This window comes from Bubalus kerabau, chromosome 1 (genome assembly GCF_029407905.1).
Source record: "Bubalus kerabau isolate K-KA32 ecotype Philippines breed swamp buffalo chromosome 1, PCC_UOA_SB_1v2, whole genome shotgun sequence".
Classification (NCBI taxonomy): Eukaryota; Metazoa; Chordata; class Mammalia; order Artiodactyla; family Bovidae; genus Bubalus; species Bubalus kerabau.
The window spans coordinates 58,786,127-58,806,376 of record NC_073624.1 but is presented as its reverse complement, the minus strand read 5'-3'; the positions used below and the strand labels follow the sequence as shown (position 1 = coordinate 58,806,376).

The following is a 20,250-nucleotide window of genomic DNA, read 5'->3' as shown; positions in this document are numbered from 1 at the left end:
GGAGAAGGGTAAATCCTATCACTTGGATATTTTTATTTCACTCTAACAAAGGGCTTTTCTGTGCTCCTGAGGAACAGCAGCTTCAATATTGTTTCCACGTGGGTACTTAGCCTCTCTGGACTGCAGTGCGTGGATGCCTGTGCTATGTGCCCAGGAAAACGCTGCCTCAATGAGAGGGATGCCAGTTAAGGGCCCAGACGCTGAAACCAGTTTGCCTGGGTTTGAATCTTGGTTCTTCTCTATTATGTAAATATTTGCCTTTTCTGTTCTTGAGATGGAGTGCACAGAAATAGAAGGAGTACCTTTCTAGTGGGCACGTTTCTGGGGCTTAGTTTCTCTTCAGTGAAATAAGGGTGGCAATTTACCTATTTACCTACCTATCTTATGGTTTTGTTTGAAGCTAAAATGAAATAACATATATGAAAAACCCGCTATGAACTATAAAGAGCTATTCAAATGCTAGGCTGTATAATGATCTTTACTGTCAGTAGAATATATACTTATGCTGTTCATTCAGTCTCTCAAAGGGGCTGGTTCTGACCCATCAGTGCTTTTCCGTGCCCAGTTCTCTTTGTTTCAAACAGACAAAAGTGCACGGGCTGATTAGTCTGGACAAATAACAGAGGAAAGCTCATTGTACTGTGAAGTGATCAGAATCCCAAATCCCATGATGTCATTAGGCGCTTGGTCTTATCTAACGTGCACCAATAGCTAGGGCTTCCGCATTGAGCAGTCTGCTCTTCACATCCATTTAAAGTGAAATGAGAATAAACAGGAGGGGCAAGGAATGCAGACGATAATTCTTATTCCTAGCTTCATAATGAACAAACAGGTCTATTCAGTTATTTATCCCAACATATTTCAAATAAAAACTGGTCATTTTTAAAGAAACTGGTAAAGAGCCCACTAAACTTCCTAAGAAAGCAGTGTCCACATTTGGGGGAGAAATTTGCATATTCAACAAATAACTATGGTGTTGGTTTCTATGTGAGCCTGTTTTGTCTTTTATATTTTGTAATACAGGTGTAGGAGCTAGGAGTGAACAGTGCTCATTTCTGTAGGATACTGTAACAAAAATCCTAATGATTCTATTTTTAACTAAAAAGTATCAATATCTCATTTTTCCAATCCTGAATACCCTCTGAGTTGGGAATCATAAGCTATACATCTATTTTCCAAATGGAGAAAAACTGACAATGAAAATTAACAGGAAAAGAGATGAGGCAATAAGAAAAATGTCTCTTCTACTGATAAAAGGACAACTATTCTGAAATGCAAAAATAGAAATGTACAATATTATGTAACAACCTAAATGGGAAAAGAATTTGGAAAAAGACAGACATGTATATATGTGTAACTGAATCACTTTGTAGCACACCTGAAACTATCAAACATTTTTAATCAACTATACTTCAATATAAAATAAAAAGTTAAAAAAAAGAAAGAAATGTAAAGCAGAGGTAGCAGACAATAGCAGAGGCAAAAGGATTAGTTATTTTAGGATTTGTGGAATGTTGTAGTTCAACAGAATTCTGGATCATAACATCAAGGTGCAAACAGGAAAATGCCCCAAGACCATGCTTTGGCGTTTAAATGCTAAGGGAAGGCAGGAGCTTCGACTCAGTTTTCCCTGAGGCCTTGAGTTTATTTTGAACTAAAATCTTCATGGAACACTTAAGAAATACCAGCCTTTACAAAACAGATCTGACAACTTCTGTGCTGGGGTATAGTCTAAAATAGGAAATGAAATTTAAGCCTAAAATGCTAAAATCTTCTGGCAGACAACAATATATAAATATATATGGGCCATACCTGATTGGAAAAAAATACTAATTCCTTTGATTACATTCTTTTTTTCCCTTCTTTAAGGCATACTAGCAAATGTTTGAATCTTCTTTGAGAAGCTGTATACAGCATTAAGTCACTGAAGCCTCCCATGTGCCAGTCATTGTTTTAAGACCAGAGAGGAAAGAAAACTTGTTCTGCTCTTAGAATCTTAGTCTAGTTGAGAGAAAATTACCATGCAGGATGATGAATTCTATAATGGAGATGTGTAAAAGATACTGAAAATGTAGAAGGAAGGCAAGGATGCTTAAATTGACTCAGGTATAGAATTTACAGAAGAGTCCATTTGATTTGTGACTTGAAGATTTAGGAGGAGTTTGAGAGGCAAATAAAAAGATGATGGTGATAGTTAATTTATGTGTCAATTTGACTGAACTAAGAGCTAACTAAGCTCTACTAAGAGCTTGTAAAATGTCTAGTTCTGGATATGTCTGTGAGGGTGCTTCCTGACGAGAATAGCATTTGAATCCGTAGACTGAATAAAGATTACCCTCACCAGTGTATGTGGGCATTGTCCAATTCAGTAAGAATCTATTAGAACAAAAAGAGTAAAGCAGATTAACTCTATGCTTGAACTGGAACATTCATCTCCTCCTGCACTTCAACACTGGTGCTCAGAGTCCTGCCTGGGCCTTTGGACTGAGACTGAATTACACTACTGTCTTTCCTGGTCTGCAGTTTGCAGACAGCAGACTGTGGGACTCAGTCTCCAATTCCTATAATAAATCTTAGACATGTCTATCTATATATCCTACTCATTCTGTTTCTCTGGAGAACCTTGACTAATATAATGGAATTCCAGGCAGAGGGACTAGGATGAGGGAAAGATATGTTTGAGTAAAAAAATGTTTAAAAGGATTCATTATTACTGGAATTCAAAGGTTATATATACATGTCTGAGGAGGATAATGCTATAGGAGATAGGGAAAGATAACTGGGTAGGAGACAGATAATCAAGTAATTTTTTTTTTTTTTTTTGAATTTCATATGTTTTCATTTTAAGCATGTATTTAAATTACAGCAATTCCTTTGATCTTTATTTTTTTTTTTTTTTTTAAATTTTATTTTATTTTTAAACTTTACATAACTGTATTAGATTTGCCAAATATCAAAATGAATCCGCCACAGGTTTACATATGTTCCCCATCCTGAACCCTCCTCCCTCCTCCCTCCCCATTCCATCCCTCTGGGTCGTCCCAGCGCACCAGCCCCAAGCATCCAGTATCGTGCATCGAACCTGGACTGGCAACTCATTTCATACATGATATTTTACATGTTTCAATGCCATTCTCCCAAATCTTCCCACCCTCTCCCTCTCCCACAGAGTCCATAAGACTGTTCTATACATCAGTGTCTCTTTTGCTGTCTCGTACACAGGGTTATTGTTACCATCTTTCTAAATTCCATATATATGCGTTAGTATACTGTATTGGTGTTTTTCTTTCTGGCTTACTTCACTCTGTATAATAGGCTCCAGTTTCATCCACCTCATTAGAACTGATTCAAATGTATTCTTTTTAATGGCTGAGTAATACTCCATTGTGTATATGTACCACAGCTTTCTTATCCATTCGTCTGCTGATGGACATCTAGGTTGCTTCCATGTCCTGGCTATTATAAACAGTGCTGCGATGAACATTGGGGTACTCGTGTCTCTTACCCTTCTGGTTTTCTCAGTGTGTATGCCCAGCAGTGGGATTGCTGGATCATAAGGCATGTCTATTTCCAGTTTTTTAAGGAATCTCCACACTGTTCTCCATAGTGGCTGTACTAGTTTGCATTCCCACCAACAGTGGAAGAGGGTTCCCTTTTCTCCACACCCTCTCCAGCATTTATTACTTGTAGACTTTTGGATTGCAGCCATTCTGACTGGCGTGAAATGGTACCTCATAGTGGTTTTGATTTGCATTTCTCTGATAATGAGTGATGCTGAGCATCTTTTCATGTGTTTGTTAGCCATCTGTATGTCTTCTTTGGAGAAATGTCTATTTAGTTCTTTGGCCCATTTTTTGATTGGGTCATTTATTTTTCTGGAGTTGAGCTGTAGGAGTTGCTTGTATATTCTGGAGATTAGTTGTTTGTCAGTTGCTTCATTTGCTATTATCTTCTCCTATTCTGAAGGCTGTCTTTTCACCTTGCTAATAGTTTCCTTTGATGTGCAGAAGCTTTTAAGGTTAATTAGGTCCCATTTGTTTATTTTTGCTTTTATTTCCAATATTCTGGGAGGTGGGTCATAGAGGATCCTGCTGTGATGTATGTCAGAGAGTGTTTTGCCTATGTTCTCCTCTAGGAGTTTTATAGTTTCTGGTCTTACGTTTAGATCTTTAATCCATTTTGAGTTTATTTTTGTGTATGGTGTTAGAAAGTGTTCTAGTTTCATTCTTTTACAAGTGGTTGACCAGAGTTCCCAGCACCACTTGTTAAAGAGATTGTCTTTAATCCATTGTATATTTTTGCCTCCTTTGTCGAAGATAAGGTGTCCATATGTGCGTGGATTTATCTCTGGGCTTTCTATTTTGTTCCATTGATCTATATTTCTGCCTTTGTGCCAGTACCATACTGTCTTGATAACTGTGGCTTTGTAGTAGAGCCTGAAGTTAGGTAGGTTGATTCCTCCAGTTCCATTCTTCTTTCTCAAGATCGCTTTGGCTATTCGAGGTTTTTTGTTTTTCCATACAAATTGTGAAATTATTTGTTCTAGCTCTGTGAAGAATGCTGTTGGTAGCCTGATAGGGATTGCATTGAATCTATAGATTGCTTTGGGAAGTATACTCATTTTCACTATATTGATTCTTCCAATCCATGAACATGGTATATTTCTCCATCTGTTAGTGTCCTCTTTGATTTCTTTCACCAGTGTTTTATAGTTTTCTATATATAGGTCTTTAGTTTCTTTAGGTAGATATATTCCTAAGTATTTTATTCTTTCCTTTGCAATGGTGAATGGAGTTGTTTCCTTAATTTCTCTTTCTGTTTTCTCATTATTAGTGTATAGGAATGCAAGGGATTTCTGTGTGTTGATTTTATATCCTGCAACTTTACTATAGTCATTGATTAGTTCTAGTAATTTTCTGGTGGAGTCTTTAGGGTTTTCTATGTAGAGGATCATGTCATCTGCAAACAGTGAGAGCTTTACTTCTTCTTTTCCAATTTGGATTCCTTTTATTTCTTTTTCTGCTCTGATTGCTGTGGCCAAAACTTCCAAAACTATGTTGAATAGTAATGGTGAAAGTGGGCACCCTTGTCTTGTTCCTGACTTTAGAGGAAATGCTTTCAATTTTTCACCATTGAGGATAATGTTTGCTGTGGGTTTGTCATATATAGCTTTGATTATGTTGAGGTATGTTCCTTCTATTCCTGCTTTCTGGAGAGTTTTTATCATAAATGGATGTTGAATTTTGTCAAAGGCTTTCTCTGCATCTATTGAGATAATCATATGGTTTTTATTTTTCAATTTGTTAATGTGGTGTATTACATTGATTGATTTGCGGATATTGAAGAATCCTTGCATCCCTGGGATAAAGCCCACTTGGTCATGGTGTATGATCTTTTTAATGTGTTGTTGGATTCTGTTTGCTAGAATTTTGTTAAGGATTTTTGCATCTATGTTCATCAGTGATATTGGCCTGTAGTTTTCTTTTTTTGTGGGATCTTTGTCAGGTTTTGGTATTAGGGTGATGGTGGCCTCATAGAATGAGTTTGGAAGTTTACCATCCTCTGCAATTTTCTGGAAGAGTTTGAGCAGGATAGGTGTTAGCTCTTCTCTAAATTTTTGGTAGAATTCAGCTGTGAAGCCGTCTGGACCTGGGCTTTTGTTTGCTGGAAGATTTTTGATTACAGTTTCAATTTCCGTGCTTGTGATGGGTCTGTTAAGATTTTCTATTTCTTCCTGATCGAGTTTTGGAAAGTTGTACTTTTCTAAGAATTTGTCCATTTCTTCCTCGTTGTCCATTTTATTGGCATATAATTGTTGATAGTAGTCTCTTATGATCCTTTGTATTTCTGTGTTGTCTGTTGTGATCTCTCCATTTTCATTTCTAATCAAGTAATTTTTGCCATGGAAAAAAAGTGACTATTTTCTTTCTAAAGAACAGAGAGATATTTTCCATTTGCAGCAAAATGGATGGACTCGGAGGGTATTATGCTAAGTGAAATAAGCCAGATAGAGAAAAACAAATATGGAATGATATCTCTTGTACATGGAATATATAAAACACAACAAAGTAGAGAATATATTTTTAAAGAAACAGATTTCCAGATATAGAGAACAAGCTCGTGGCTACCAGTGAAAAGAGAGAAGGAGGTGAGGAGCAATGGAGAGGTAGGAGATTAAGAGGTGCCAACTATTATATATAAAATAAGCTACAAGGATATATTATACAACACTGGGAATATAATCAATATTTTATAATAACTATAAATGGAGTATAACCTTTGAAAATTGTGAGTCACTATATTGTACACCTGTAACATATAATTGTTGTTGTTCAGTCACTAAGTTGTATCCGACTCTTTGCAACCCTATGGACTGCAGCACACCAGGCTCCTTCATCCTCCACCAACTCCTGGAGTTTGCCCAAATTCATGTCCATTGAGTTGGTGATTCTATCTAACCATTTCATCCCCTGCCACCCCCTTCTCCTTTTGCCTTCAATCTTTCCCAGCATCAGAGTCTTTTCCAATGAGCCTGCTCTTAACATCAGGTGGCCAAAGTATTGGAGCTTCAGCTCCAGCAACAGTCCTTCCAATGAATATGCAGGACTGATTTCCTTTAGGATTGACTGGTTTGATCTCCTTGCAGTCCAAGGAACTCTCAAAAGTCTTCTCTATCACCACTATTAGAAGGCATTGATTCTTCAGTGCTCAGGATTCTTTATGGTCCAACTCTCACATTCGGACATGACTACTGGAAAAACCAAAACTTTGACTATATGGAACTTTGTAAGCAAAGTAATGTCTCTGCTTTTTAATATGCTCTCTAGGTTTGTCATAGCTTTCCTTCCAAGGAGCAAGAGTCTTCTAATTTCATGGCTGCAGTCACTATCTGCAGTGATTTTGGAGCCTAAGAATATAAAAAATCTGCCATTGCTTCCACTTCTCCTTCTATTTGCCATGAAGTGATGGGAGCAGATGCCATTATCTTAGTTTTTTAATGTTAAGTTTCAAGCCAGCTTTTTCACTCTCCTCTTTCACCCTCATCAAGAGGCTCTTTAGTGCCTCTTCACTTTCTGCCATTAGAGTGATATCAACTGCATATCTGAGGTTGTTGATTGTTGATGTTTCTTCTGGCAATCTTGATTCTAGCTTGTGATTCATCTAGCCTGGTATTTCATATGATGCACTCTGCATATAAGTTAAATAAACAGGGAAATGATATATACCCTTGTTGTATTCCTTTTCTGATTTTGAACCAGTCCATTGTTCCATGTCCAGTTCTAATGGTTGCTTCTTGACTCGAATGCAGGTTTCTCAGGAGACAGGTAAGGTGGTCTGGTATTCCCATCTCTCTGAGAATTTTCCACAGATTGTTGTGATCCACAGAGTCAACGGCTTTAGTGTAATCAATGAAGCAGAAGTAGATGTTTTTCTGGAACTCCCTTGCTTTCTCCATGATCCAGTGAATGTTGACAGTTTGATCTCTGGTACCTCTGCCTCTTCGAAATCCAGTTTGTACACCTGGAAGTTCTCATTTCACATACTGCTGAAACCTAGCTTGAAGGATTTTGAGCATAACCTTGCCAGCATGAGAAATAAGGGCAATTGTACAATAGTTGGAACTTTCTTTGGCATTGGAATTGGAATGAAAACTGACCTTTTCCAGTCCTGTGGCCACTGCTGAGTTTTTCAAATTTGCTGACATATTGAGTAACATAATATTGTATATCAAATACACTTCAATTAAATGAGGAAAAAGAAAAAAGAACCAAGAGATATGATCAAATTTTTGTTACACAAACATTCTCTGGGAGAATGTGAGAGAAAGAATAAAGCAGGAAAGAAACTAGGAATGGGGAGATACAGGAAATCTACAATTCCTACCTCTTATAGAACAAATAGACAAAACAATCCAAGTAAATAAGGGGACAGTCTTTAAGCAGTTCAGTTCAGTTCAGTTCAGTCATTCAGTTGTGCCTGACTCTTTGTGACCCCATGAATTGCAGCATGCCAGGCTTCCTTGTCCATCACCAACTCCCAGAGTTCACTCAAACTCATGTCCATCGAGTTGGTGATGCCATCCAGCCATCTCATCCTGTCATCCCCTTCTCCTCCTGCCCCCAATCCCTCCCAGCATCAGAGTCTTTTCCAATGAGTCAACTCTTCGCATGAGGTGGCCAAAGTATTGGAGTTTCAGCTTTAGCATCAGTCCTTCCAAAGAACACCCAGGACTGATCTCCTTTAGAATGGACTGGTTGGATCTCCTTGCAGTCCAAGGGACTCTCAAGAGTCTTCTCCAACATCACAGTTCAAAAGCATCAATTCTTCGGTACTCAGCTTTCTTCACAGTCCAACTCTCACATCCATACATGTTTTTCCATACACTGGAAAAACCATAGCCTTGACTAGACGGACCTGTGTTGGCAAAGTAATGTCTCTGCTTTTTAATATGCTATCTAGGTTGGTCATAACTTTCCTTCCAAGGAGCAAGTGTCTTTTAATTTCATGGCTGCACTCACCATCTGCAGTGATTTTGGAGCCCCCAAAAATAAAGTCTGACACTGTTTCCACTGTTTCCCCATCTATTTCCCATGAAGTGATGGGACCAGATGCCAGGATCTTCATTTTCTGAATGTTGAGCTAAGCCAACTTTTTCACTCTCCTCCTTCACTTTCATCAAGAGGCTTTTAGTTCCTCTTCACTTTCTGCCATAAGGGTAGTGTCATCTGCATATCTGAGGTTATTGATATTTCTCCTGGCAATCTTGATTCCAGCTTGTGCTTCCTCCAGCCCAGCGTTTCTCATGATGTACTCTGCATATAAGTTAAACAAGCAGGGTGACAATATACAGCCTTGACGAACTCCTTTTCCTATTTGGAACCAGTCTGTTGTTCCATGTCCAGTTCTAACTGTTGCTTCCTGACATCCGCTGGATCATGGAAAAAGCAAGAGAGTTCCAGGAAAACATATATTTCTGCTTTATTGACTATGCCAAAGCCTTTGACTGTGTGGATCACAATAAACTGTGGAAAATTCTGAAAGATATGGGAATACCAGACCACCTGACCTGCCTCTTTAAGCAGAGGGGATTCTAAATCTCCTCAGATTCTAAATATCCTCTAAATATCTTAGAACCTTCTGAAGCAAACTCTGGTTCAAGAGCTCACTGAATTTCCTATGAAAGAAATTTAGCTTGCCATGCCTCAACTGTAGAAGTTATACAAGATTGATTCTTCCCATAGAGAAGATTTTATCTTATTGGCTCAAACTTAGCTTGATAGTCATGGCAAATGAACATTCTTTGATTGCCAGAAAGACAACACAAAAATTCCAAGTGTTCTGAGTATGCATCACAAAGTAGTGAAAAGAAATATGAAGATTAAAAAAACTAATAAATATGGAAAGTACTTAGAATAGTACTTCACATATAGCATGCACTAAGCAACTGTTAGCAAAAATAATATAAAACATTTGCTATAATATTAGTAATAATGATTAATATTTACTTGTAATACACAGAATACATGTAATAATGTTATTAATAATTATTGACCCCTGATTTATAAACAAATTTCAAAAAATCAACTTGGTAAGACAGTCAAGTACCATCTAAAACCTATGAAATCCATGTTTTTGACAGAATTCACTAAGAAATTCTGGGTTTAGACTTAACACTTACTGCTCTTTAGCAGGTGCATTGTCATTAAGTATGAACAAAGATGAGACACTGAATTCATTTAATTATCATAGCTTGACAATTTTAATTGTTCTGAAATCTCAGGGTAAATACCTTCTGTGCTAGAGACTTGCTTACTTTCTTGGTAAAGACAACTGATAAGTCTGAGATTTCTATAAAACAGAAATTCTCTGCCTCCAAATATTTTCAACCTCAAGGTTAATGCTTATTTCCATTTTCTACTAAAATCCTGAACATTCAGGGCTAAAGACTTGGTTTTGCTTCATTTACCCAGCAACCATAATTGAGAGAGTTTGGACCTCAAGCTTGTGTGTAATTCTTCATACTTGAGACAATCTCAGTAACTTCCCATGCAAAGATTTTAATCTACTTCATACGGAGGCAATTGGCTGAAAATTACAATATAAATCAAAAATTTTAAAAAGGAATAGAATGGTCTAAGAAATGTTGAAGACCAAAACCTCTTTATTCCAAACATGTAGTTGTAGTTAGATAAGTTAAAATAAGTTGAGATTCATAATGCCTCAAAGTCATGGAGGCAGAAAAAGAGCTTTGTTTTCTGGTCCCATCACTTCATGGCAAATAGATTGGGAAACAATGGAAACTGACAGACTTTATTTTTTGGGGGCTCCAAAATCACTGCAGATGGTGACTGCAGCCATGAAATTAAAAGACTCTTGCTCCTTGGAAGAAAAGCTATGACCAACCTAGACAGAATATTAAAAAGCAGAGACATTACTTTGCCAACAAAGATCTCTCTAGTCAAAGCTATGGTTTTTCCAGTGGGCATATATGGATGTGATAGTTGGACTATAAAGAAAGCTGAGCACAAAAGAATCAATGCTTTTGAACTGTGGTGTTAGAGAAGACTCTTCAGAGTCCCTTGGCCTGTAAGGAGATCCAACCAGTCCATCCTAGGGGAAATCAGTCCTGAATATTCATTGGAAGGACTGATGCTGAAGCTGAAACGCCAATACTTTGGGCACCTGATGTGAATAACTGACTCATTGGAAAAGACTCTAATGGTGGGAAAGATTGAAGGCAGGAGGGGAAGGGGACGACAGAGGATGAGATGGTTGGATGGCATCAAGGATTCAATGGACATGAGTTTTAGTAAGCTCTGGGAGCTGGTGATGGACAGGGAAGCCTGGTGTGCTACAGTCCACGGGGTCGCAAAGAGTCGGACACGACTGAGCGACAGATCTGAACTGATACAACTCAGAGCCAACCCTGGGGACCTGTCACGGACAGCTGTAATCACCATGCAGCATCTGCCCCTTTGTTCTGATAATGACCCCAATTTTCCTTGCAGCCCTTACTCCCTCACTTATACTCAGTTTTTGTGCTTTGGAAAGAATTTCTTGCATACCATCTTCAGAGATGAATACACACACTTCTAAACTGCTGTGGTAGGTGGCTTGTAAGCTGGTCCCATTGATTATTGTTTCCTTGTATTAACGGCTTTAAGTAACTGGCCTTTTCCTGGAGTAACTTACTTCTAACAAAGGGAATGCCTCAACGTTGTGAGGATTCCACTTCTGTGATTAAATTAAAAGATTCTGTCTTCCATCTTACTAGGAGACCCTCTCTCTTGTTGGCTTGACAAGTTGCTATCTTGAGACTCATGGCAAAGAATTTAGGAAAACTGGCCAACAGCCAGCTAGGAAATTCAGCCCTCAGCCAAACAGCCCAAAAGAAACTGAATTCTGCAAATAATCAGTGAGTTTGGAAGTGGATTCTTCCTCAAGGTGAGCCCCCAGCACTGGCCAACACATAGACTGAAGCTTTATGAGAAAGCCTGAAACTGAAAGTGAAAGTGAAGTCACTCAGTCGTGTCGGACTCTGTGCAAACCCATAGACGGCCTCCCACCAGGCTCCCTCAGTCCCTGGGATTCTCCAGGCAAGAACACTGGAGTGGGTTGCCATTTCCTTCTCCAATGCATGAAAGTGAAGTCACTCAGTCGTGTCAGACTCTTAGAGACCTCATGGACTGCAGCCTACCAGGCTCCTCCGTCCATAGGATTTTCCAGGCAAGAGTACTGGAGTGGGGTGCCATTGCCTTCTTCGGAGAAAGCATGAAGAACCCAATTAAGTCATGTCCCAACTGTGAAATGAAAATATCTCCTGCCATATCAATAAACAGGGAACGTCACAGCCATCAGCAATTTCTGACCTCCAGATGTGAAATGAGAGCTCCCAAAACTGTGATCCAGAGGATGATGCCACCCCCTAATGTGATTGCTGCGGAGCTGGGACAATGCAAGAAGAAAGAGGATTGGCCCCAAAGAGCTGAGGTGCATATGAAAGGAATGGATTCAGTGAGCCCAGAGGCTTGCATTTTCCATACATAGAATGCTAAATTTCTTAACTTGATACCTGAGTTTTGAAGTTCAGACTGCCTGCTCCCTTTGTTACAAACTTGTCTATAGCCTGACTTCCCTTCTTGCCTCTTTGGGGCAGTTTTCACAGAGCTACTGAAATGCTGTCTCCCCGGATCAGAGTCCTAAACATTCCCACCAAATAAAATAACTCTCTATTTTCATGTTGTGACTGTATTTTTTAGTCAATGAGACTCTTGACCAAGGAAACTATGAGATTTTTTTAAAAAGTGTTTTAAGGTGCTAAGTTTTGTAGCAGTTTGTTATGTAGCAATAGTTAGCTAATACATCTGGCCACTTATGCTCCCCAACCAGGGTATTTCACACAGGGTTGAATACATGATCCAATTCACAATAATCAAAAGTTAAACTCAAGAGGATTTTGTTAATCCATCTTTTCCCTGCTATACACATAGGGCATAACGCTGTGAAGATAAAGGCTTGGTGGTGTGAGCATTCTCACTCATAAAACTTCTTGGAATCTATGGAGGAACCACATGGAGGAGAACAGAGCTGAGAAAAGGAAAGAGGCTAGGTACTAATAAACTCTTTTGAGACCACAGGATCAAGCTACACCTGAAATCTGAGTTTCCCTTGGATTTTTTGGACATATCCCTTATATGTTTTTTCAAATATAAAAAAAAATTGTTTTATACTTTGAAAAAATACCTTTTTGCTTAAGCCAGTTTGAGCTCTAAGTTTCATGGTACATCATAAAATGGTAATTTCATTTATTTTGTTTGGTCTTATAAAAATATTTTACTCTCTATATAAAATAGTGATGAGTTGTTGATAAACCTAAGATAATTGGTGGCCAGTAAAGGCACTCTTTTCCCCAGCACTTCTCAATTCCAAAATAAATTTTTAAAAATAAAATACTAAGATCAACTCAGTAGCATTTATATTGCTAGCTGATATTAGAAAGAGCAACACTGACGATGCTTTGTGTCACTGCCTTGCTATAGTCACCATGTATTTTGGTATAAAAAAATAATATGCAGATACCATTTTCCAACATGTGACTTTCTGTGTGTCCACAGAACACTTTATTCTATGTTGGATAATTCTAGCAGTCAAATAATAACTTTAAGGTCCATGGATAGTTAGCAAAGTCTGCCCAGGTTCTACTATAGTTATATTAATATGTGAAAATATCCTTCCTGCTTTTACGATTAAGCTTGAAATTTTACATGAATATCTATGTTTTCAATCTCAGTGTATATATGTTTTGTTTAATGAATTTTTGCTTCTTTCATGGATAGATTATAGCATTTTATCCAGAGTTTCTATTTTCTTCCTTATTGGGTTTGACAAATGTAGCCTTCTGTTGTGGATTATATCAAACATGGTTTAATTACTCATAGTTCATCTCCTGGTATCATATCTTTTTTGCCTTTTCAGGTCTGAGCACCAAGAATTGACGTTTTTGAATTGTGGCATTGAGAAGACTTGAGAGTCCTTAAGATCAAACCTGTCAATCCTAAAGGAAATCAATCCTGAATATTCATTGGAAGGATTGATGCTGAAGCTGAAGCTCCGAACTTTGGCCACCTGATGCAAAGAGCCAGCTCATTGGAAAAGACCCTGATGCTGGCAAAGATTGAGGGTAGGAAGAGAAGGGGGTGAAAGAGTATGAGATGGTTGGATGGCATCACTGACTAAATGGACATAAGTTTGAGCAAACTCTGGGAGATAGTGAGGACTGCAGTCCATGCGGTCTCAAAGAGTGGGACATGACTTAGTGACTGACAACAACAACTCATAGTTCACCTAATGGGTCTTGGATAAGTAACTTAGGACCATTTGTGTAATAATAAAACAATAAAAACAAAAATATTTTTGTTGTTTTAGAAGTATTTTGAGTAAAATAGTGGAATCAAAAATTTGACATCCTGTGAAGACCAAGTACTAGTTCAATCGTATATCCACAACCAGGTATCTCTTCAACTCATTCCCAATCCTCTCAACTATCCATGACTAATTTCATATCAGGATAATAAAAATAATGCATTAGCATGACAAAGAATACCAAACATAAAAAACAATGTAGGAAAAATGTCAGCAATAATATAATAAACTTTAGGTTGTAGCATTCATTTATAGGAACTACAGTGATACTCTAAGTCAAATATCAATACATGTTATGAATTATATAAATGTGATGATTAAAAAAATGGGTTTATTGGGACTATATACTTAATCTTAATAGAGTTTTCTATTTTAGCTTTTTACATATTCTAGAAGAGAATCATGTATTCTCTTTCTTCCTTTCCTTGATTTTGATAGCTTTTTTTAAATAGTAGGCGGTTTAGGGCCATGTAATATGAGCTCTGGCAACTTTTCTGTTTAAGAAGTCAAGAGCAAATTCCTATGTGACCATGGGCAAAACCCCTCTTAAGGTCCCTTTCTTCATCTATAAAATTAGGAGAATCTATATAATAAGTGTTTACTTTATAGGGTTTTTGAGGGTTTAAGTGATGTAATACAACAGTGCTTAGCATCTAATAAATCCTCAATAAATGTTAACTGCCATTGTTGCTATTATATTCCCACTATGAATACTGTTGTCATAGGCATTGTCATCATTATGTGGCTTTCAAGGCTCCCCATTACTGGGCTTACTCTTCTTCAACTTCATGCATATTCCCTTCCTTCCATATTAAGGGAATGACTTTCTTGTACTAATTACCTGCCCCATGCTTTCTTGACCCTCTGTTTTCACTCATGCTAGTCTTTCTACACATTGTATTCTGTGGCTACCTCATTCTCATTTTCAACTTCCTTATGGCTTTATTTTATTAGTGCTTCAAGGTTCTTCCATGTCCTCCACAAGATGTTCTAGGATACTTCCAGTAGGAATAACTTCTTCTTCCTATAAGCTCCCACGGCACATCATTTGTGTCTCTTCCATGGCCAGTTTTCATTTTTGATGCTAAAATTCCATGGACAGAGGAGCTTGGTAGGCTGCAGTCCATGGGGTCACTAAAAGTCGGACACGACTGAGCAACTTCCCTTTAACTTTTCACTTTTCACTTTTATGCATTGGAGAAAGAAATGGCAACCCACTCCAGTGTTCTTGCCTGGAGAATCCCAGGGACGGGGGAGCCTGGTGGGCTGCCATCTGTGGGGTTGCACAGAGCTGGACATGACTGAAGCGACTTAGCAGCAGCAGCAGCAATACTTGTGTATATGTCCTATGTTTCACCAGACTTTAAACACCTATATGACATAAGCCATGTCTTATCATCTCTTTGTCACAACAGTACCTAATAGAGTATTTCTTTTAACTGCTTCATGAAAGGTCTGAAGAATAAAATTAGACACACCTTAATCTCCTCTGCTACTTACTAATTGTGTGATCTGAGTCAAATTACTTAGCCTTCCTGAAACTTAGTTTCCTTTCCTCAAAGAATTAAAAATTATGCTTATGTCACAGAATTGTTCTGTGGTCAAATGGAAATAATTCATGTAAAGTGCTTAGCATAAAAGTGGGTACATACTTTTCAACACACATACATTTTACAAATTGGATAACTGTAGAATGCTCAGCGGTTATAAAGTACAACAACTGTGTTTATAATTTAAAAAATCATCAAATACAAGAGAAGGAGTAATAGAGTGTCCAACACATTGTAATGATCTAATGGTTTTGGTCCAACAACTACATCAGAGTAGGATATGTGACACACAATGCATCCATAGCAACACTAAGATTATGGGTTTAGAAAGAATGAGGTCATTGACTTTGATTCTCCATAAAGGCTCTAGATCTTTATTCCATTTAAAAATATGTACAATACAATCAGAGCTCAAAAATAATATATACTGTAGAAGATTCTCTGGTATATGTTCAGCCTTAAAGAAATGAACATAATAAACTGAAACTTTGACATTTTATCACAAAGATGGCATAGTTCAGTGGTGATAATGTCCAGAAAGTGTATTGATAATGTTAATTGTTTTATATATTAATATTTTTAAATTGGCTTGTGTTCTGTTGGAAGCCAAAGAGAATGTTATAATAACATAAGATCATAACAATGGTAGGAATTTTACAATTAAAAATGCTAAAATGATTTGAAAATTTCTTTCTATGATATCTCTACCATCTGAAGTATTTTAGGGGATTTCAATAAATCAATAAGATATATAGATTATCTAGTGAGAATCTATTTGTTTCCGCAGGCCATTAAGCTGTTGGCAGCACATTTATTCAATTATTTATGACATGTTCTGATTAACAAATTTGTATTATCTGGAAGATAAGTTCACTCCTATTCAATACACTATTAAAGTTTTATTATCTGCTCCTAAAAACCAGAGTTGAGTGCATAATTACTTCTTTCTTTAGCATTTTACAAATATAAATGGGCTCATTTCCAATAACAAAAGATTAACCACTGTACAATACATGCTAGAAAGGAGCACTCATAATATCACATTTTAAATAATTGGAAATGTATTTAAATATATTTTACCGAAACTAAAGTGTGACATAAACCATCTGTGTGTAACAAAAAATTGCATCTGCTTAAATTCTATGGGAACAGATTATAGTGACTATTATGTAAAAAATTACCAAATTATTCCAATAGCTTTATTTTTTAAATAATTAAAAGCTTTCTGTCTTTAGTATTCAATATAATAAATAGAATTTGGGTGCAATAGATTGAAAAAATTTTATATGCTATTTTACATAATAATTGCAATTTACTACCTCACTCTTCTGGTAGTGAAGCCTAGACATTTTGGGACTAACCATTATGCTTTCCTATCTGTCATGTCTTAGATAATCTGTCATCATATTCTGATGTGTTTTCCTAGTTCTTCAGATTTGACTTTTCCTTGTATTCTCATTGCTTTCCTTATACCTGGAATAAATGATAAATCTCTTTAAGATGTTTAATCTGTGTACATAAGAGTTGCAGATGTTCAATACATAATAGATGAAAGAATTACTTATCTGATTTTCTTCTTGGTCTCTCTATTCAGCCACTGAATCTCTGGATGTAGTGTAAGACAGATTTTCATTTATTATTCAATTCAGGCTCTATATGTGACATAATCATTTTAAAGATAAGTTTAACCAAAATATGTCTATTCATGGGAATATTTCTTATTTATACTTATTTGAAGACTAAGGTACAGACTTAATGTCTGTATTGTATAAACATATAAATACATGTATCTGTCTAACATAAAAGAAGTCCTCAATAAATTTTTTTTTTTAACAAATGAGTGAACAAATGAATGAACTCATCAAAATGAATGAGTTTAGGCCATTCCCCTGAAGATTCGAGAGACTCATCAGTGTGTCAGGTGCTAGAAATTCAGCAGTGAAGACAGGCCCCCACACAGCTTACTGCTATATCACTACATTTAAGCAGGAGTTTAATTATTTTAAAAATAGAATTTCATATGAAAAGAAAGTGAAAGTGAAGTCGCTCAGTTGTGTCTGACTCTTTGTGGCCCCATGGACTGTAGCCTACTAGGCTCCTCCGTCCATGGGATTTTTCAGGCAAGAAGACTGGAGTGGGTTGCCATTTCCTTCTCCAGGGGATCTTCCCAACCCAGGAATCAAACCTGGGGCTCCTGCATTGTAGGCAGACGCTTTACCGTCTGAGCCACCAGGGAGGTCTTTTAATATTAAAAGAAGCGATTTTTAAATGACAGATTGTTAAACTCATAAAAGAGTTTTTAAAAGATTTGGGCATAATTTGATCAACAAATAAATTTCAAGGAATAAAATAAAAAGAAGCAGAATATGAACTTTTATATATATATACATATATATATATGTTTTTTTTTTTTTAGTGTAAAAGAAGTTTATTAAAACATGTTTTGGGGACCAACAATTTTATGGGGGAGTGGAAATAGCACCCCTGGGCACTGGGAGAGGTTGGTCTCTGATGCAGTCTCAATGGTGTTCTCCAGCTGTTTCTACTGGAAACCTAAAGCTCAGATGACTCTTTAGAGTTGCCTATGCCAGCATCAGCCAGTCTTAAATTCAGGCTGCCACAGGGAAGGGAGATGTGATCTTGAATGAGGGTGTTCACTTCAGTTTAGGGCAACTCCCAGAGGCAAAGTCCTTAGGGGAGATCGGCCTATAGCAAAGTGTAAAGAGTCTTAAGAAACCTATCAACCAATTATAATATAATTTACATTGGTAACAACCTGATTCAACCAAACAAAAGGGTAAAACATAAACAGAGAATTGGGGACATTTAAATATCAAGTGGCTCATGAATAGTAAGGGATTATTGTTTGATCTTTATTTAGATGTGGTAATGCTGGGAAAGATTGAAGGCAGGAGGAGAAGGTGACGGCAGAGGATGAGATGGTTGGATGGCATCACTGACTCGATGGACATGAGTTTGAGTAAGCTCTGGGAGTTGGTAATGGACAGGGAAGCCTGGCATGCTGCAGCCCATAGGGTAGCAGAGTCAGACACGACTGAGTGACCGAACTGAATTGAATGATCTTTTGGTTATATTGTTCAGAGTTACACACAAGATATGAACACATGAGATAAGTCTAAGCTTTTCTTCAAATCATCCTAGGTGTCTATAGGATTGAATGGTTGGTACAAGATTGGTCCTCTGTAGGTAGGTTTTGAAGTTAGGTTGATGGGTTCATGAGTATTCAGAATACTATTCTCTTTATTTCTGTATATGTTTGAAATTTTATATAATAAAAAATTTTAAGTCATGTTGGTAAAACTATAGGAGAAAGTTTGAAAACGTTACTTTGATCTTTTAGGAAAAAAAAGTGGCATGGAATAAAATGCTGTCATACCTAGCTTCTTAAATGCTTTAACTGATGCATTTTATTTAAATACTTTAACTATATATTATTGAATTTACAGTTAGCTAAAACAACAAATTAAATGGTAGAGTCATGATCTGTATTTTGTCAAGGATTTTAAATTTACTGGTTTTTATTTACTGTACACTCCTCTTAAGTAGAGCATTTAGTCCGACAAGTGACGAAACTCCAAAAACAGAATAAAATGTTAGTTTCCTGTAAATTTCTTCTGAATATCTACCTTTTTGGTGATTTTGAAATGAACTTCTTTTTAAAAAAATTATTTATTTTTTAATTGAAGGATAATTGCTTTACAGAATTTTGTTGGTTTCTGCCAACATCAACATGAATCAGCTACAGGTTCTAATAGCTGAATGCCATAAAGTCAAATGTGGGTTTGGTCAAAAATTCTGTTTTTGACTGGATCAAGCAAAATACTTCCCAAAGTGTAGTAGCAGCACAACTTGTTATATTTGCAATAAGAAAATATTGGCAAGGACTATAAAAGTTATGTAAGAAGGAACTTCACAAGGAAATGAAGCACAAATGGAAACACCACAGAAAGTAGAATGTAGGGCAAATTCCTGAGGAGATCATAGAGAAATAGCAAAAGCTTGTAGGGCTTGGGTCAAAAAGGCTCAGTAGGAAACAGGATGCCACATCTAAGGGACATAAAAGGAAACAAAAAAATTTCTTTTACTATTTCAGGAACAAAAGAGAGCTAAATGACACACTTTGCTTCTACAGTAGATGGAAAGGGAAAGCCAATGGCCTGTGATAGTAAAAAATGCACAGGCAATTGGTAATTTAAAAAAATTCTTAAAAGAAAGACTAACTTGAAGTAGAAATACTAGTGTATTGATTGTGAGGTACAAATTTAAGATGCAAAAGGGAAAATATTTTTAAAATTTATTCTAACATGATTTACTATTATGATCTTATAATTTATATTCAAAGATATATAAACAATTGACCATCATATATGATGGAATATTATGCAGCCATTAAAAGTCATGCTTTAAAGGCTATTTAATAACAAGACAAATTGCTAACAATATAACATTAAGTGATAAATGCAGATGTCTGGAAAGGATGATCAAACCATTAACAGTAGTTATGGCTGATACGGTTATTAGTAATTTTCATTTTCTTTATTGTTTGTACATTTGTTGGATATTCTACAATGAAAATTATTTACTTTTATAGTTAAATATAACAGTAAAAATACTGTTTAAACCACCAACTCCTCAGTCTCCTACAGTTCAAATCCTACAAGGCCATTTATATAACTCTCGTTAAGGTTGTCAAAATCATCACTTTGCCAAATGATACAAATGCTCTTTGCTTTTATTCTCTAGTTCTCTGTGACAT

General features: G+C 36.7%; 1 protein-coding gene and 1 non-coding gene across 6 annotated transcripts in view; both read right to left on the bottom strand.

The window, feature by feature from the left end:
- The window catches only part of ANKS1B (ankyrin repeat and sterile alpha motif domain containing 1B), a 1,161,043-nt gene that overhangs the window by 448,521 nt on the left and 692,272 nt on the right, over positions 1 to 20,250 (bottom strand). The gene's annotated exons all lie outside the window — the stretch shown is intronic.
- TRNAC-ACA (transfer RNA cysteine (anticodon ACA)) lies at positions 17,638 to 17,709 on the bottom strand. Its single transcript has one exon. It is a non-coding gene; the product is annotated as a tRNA-Cys (tRNA).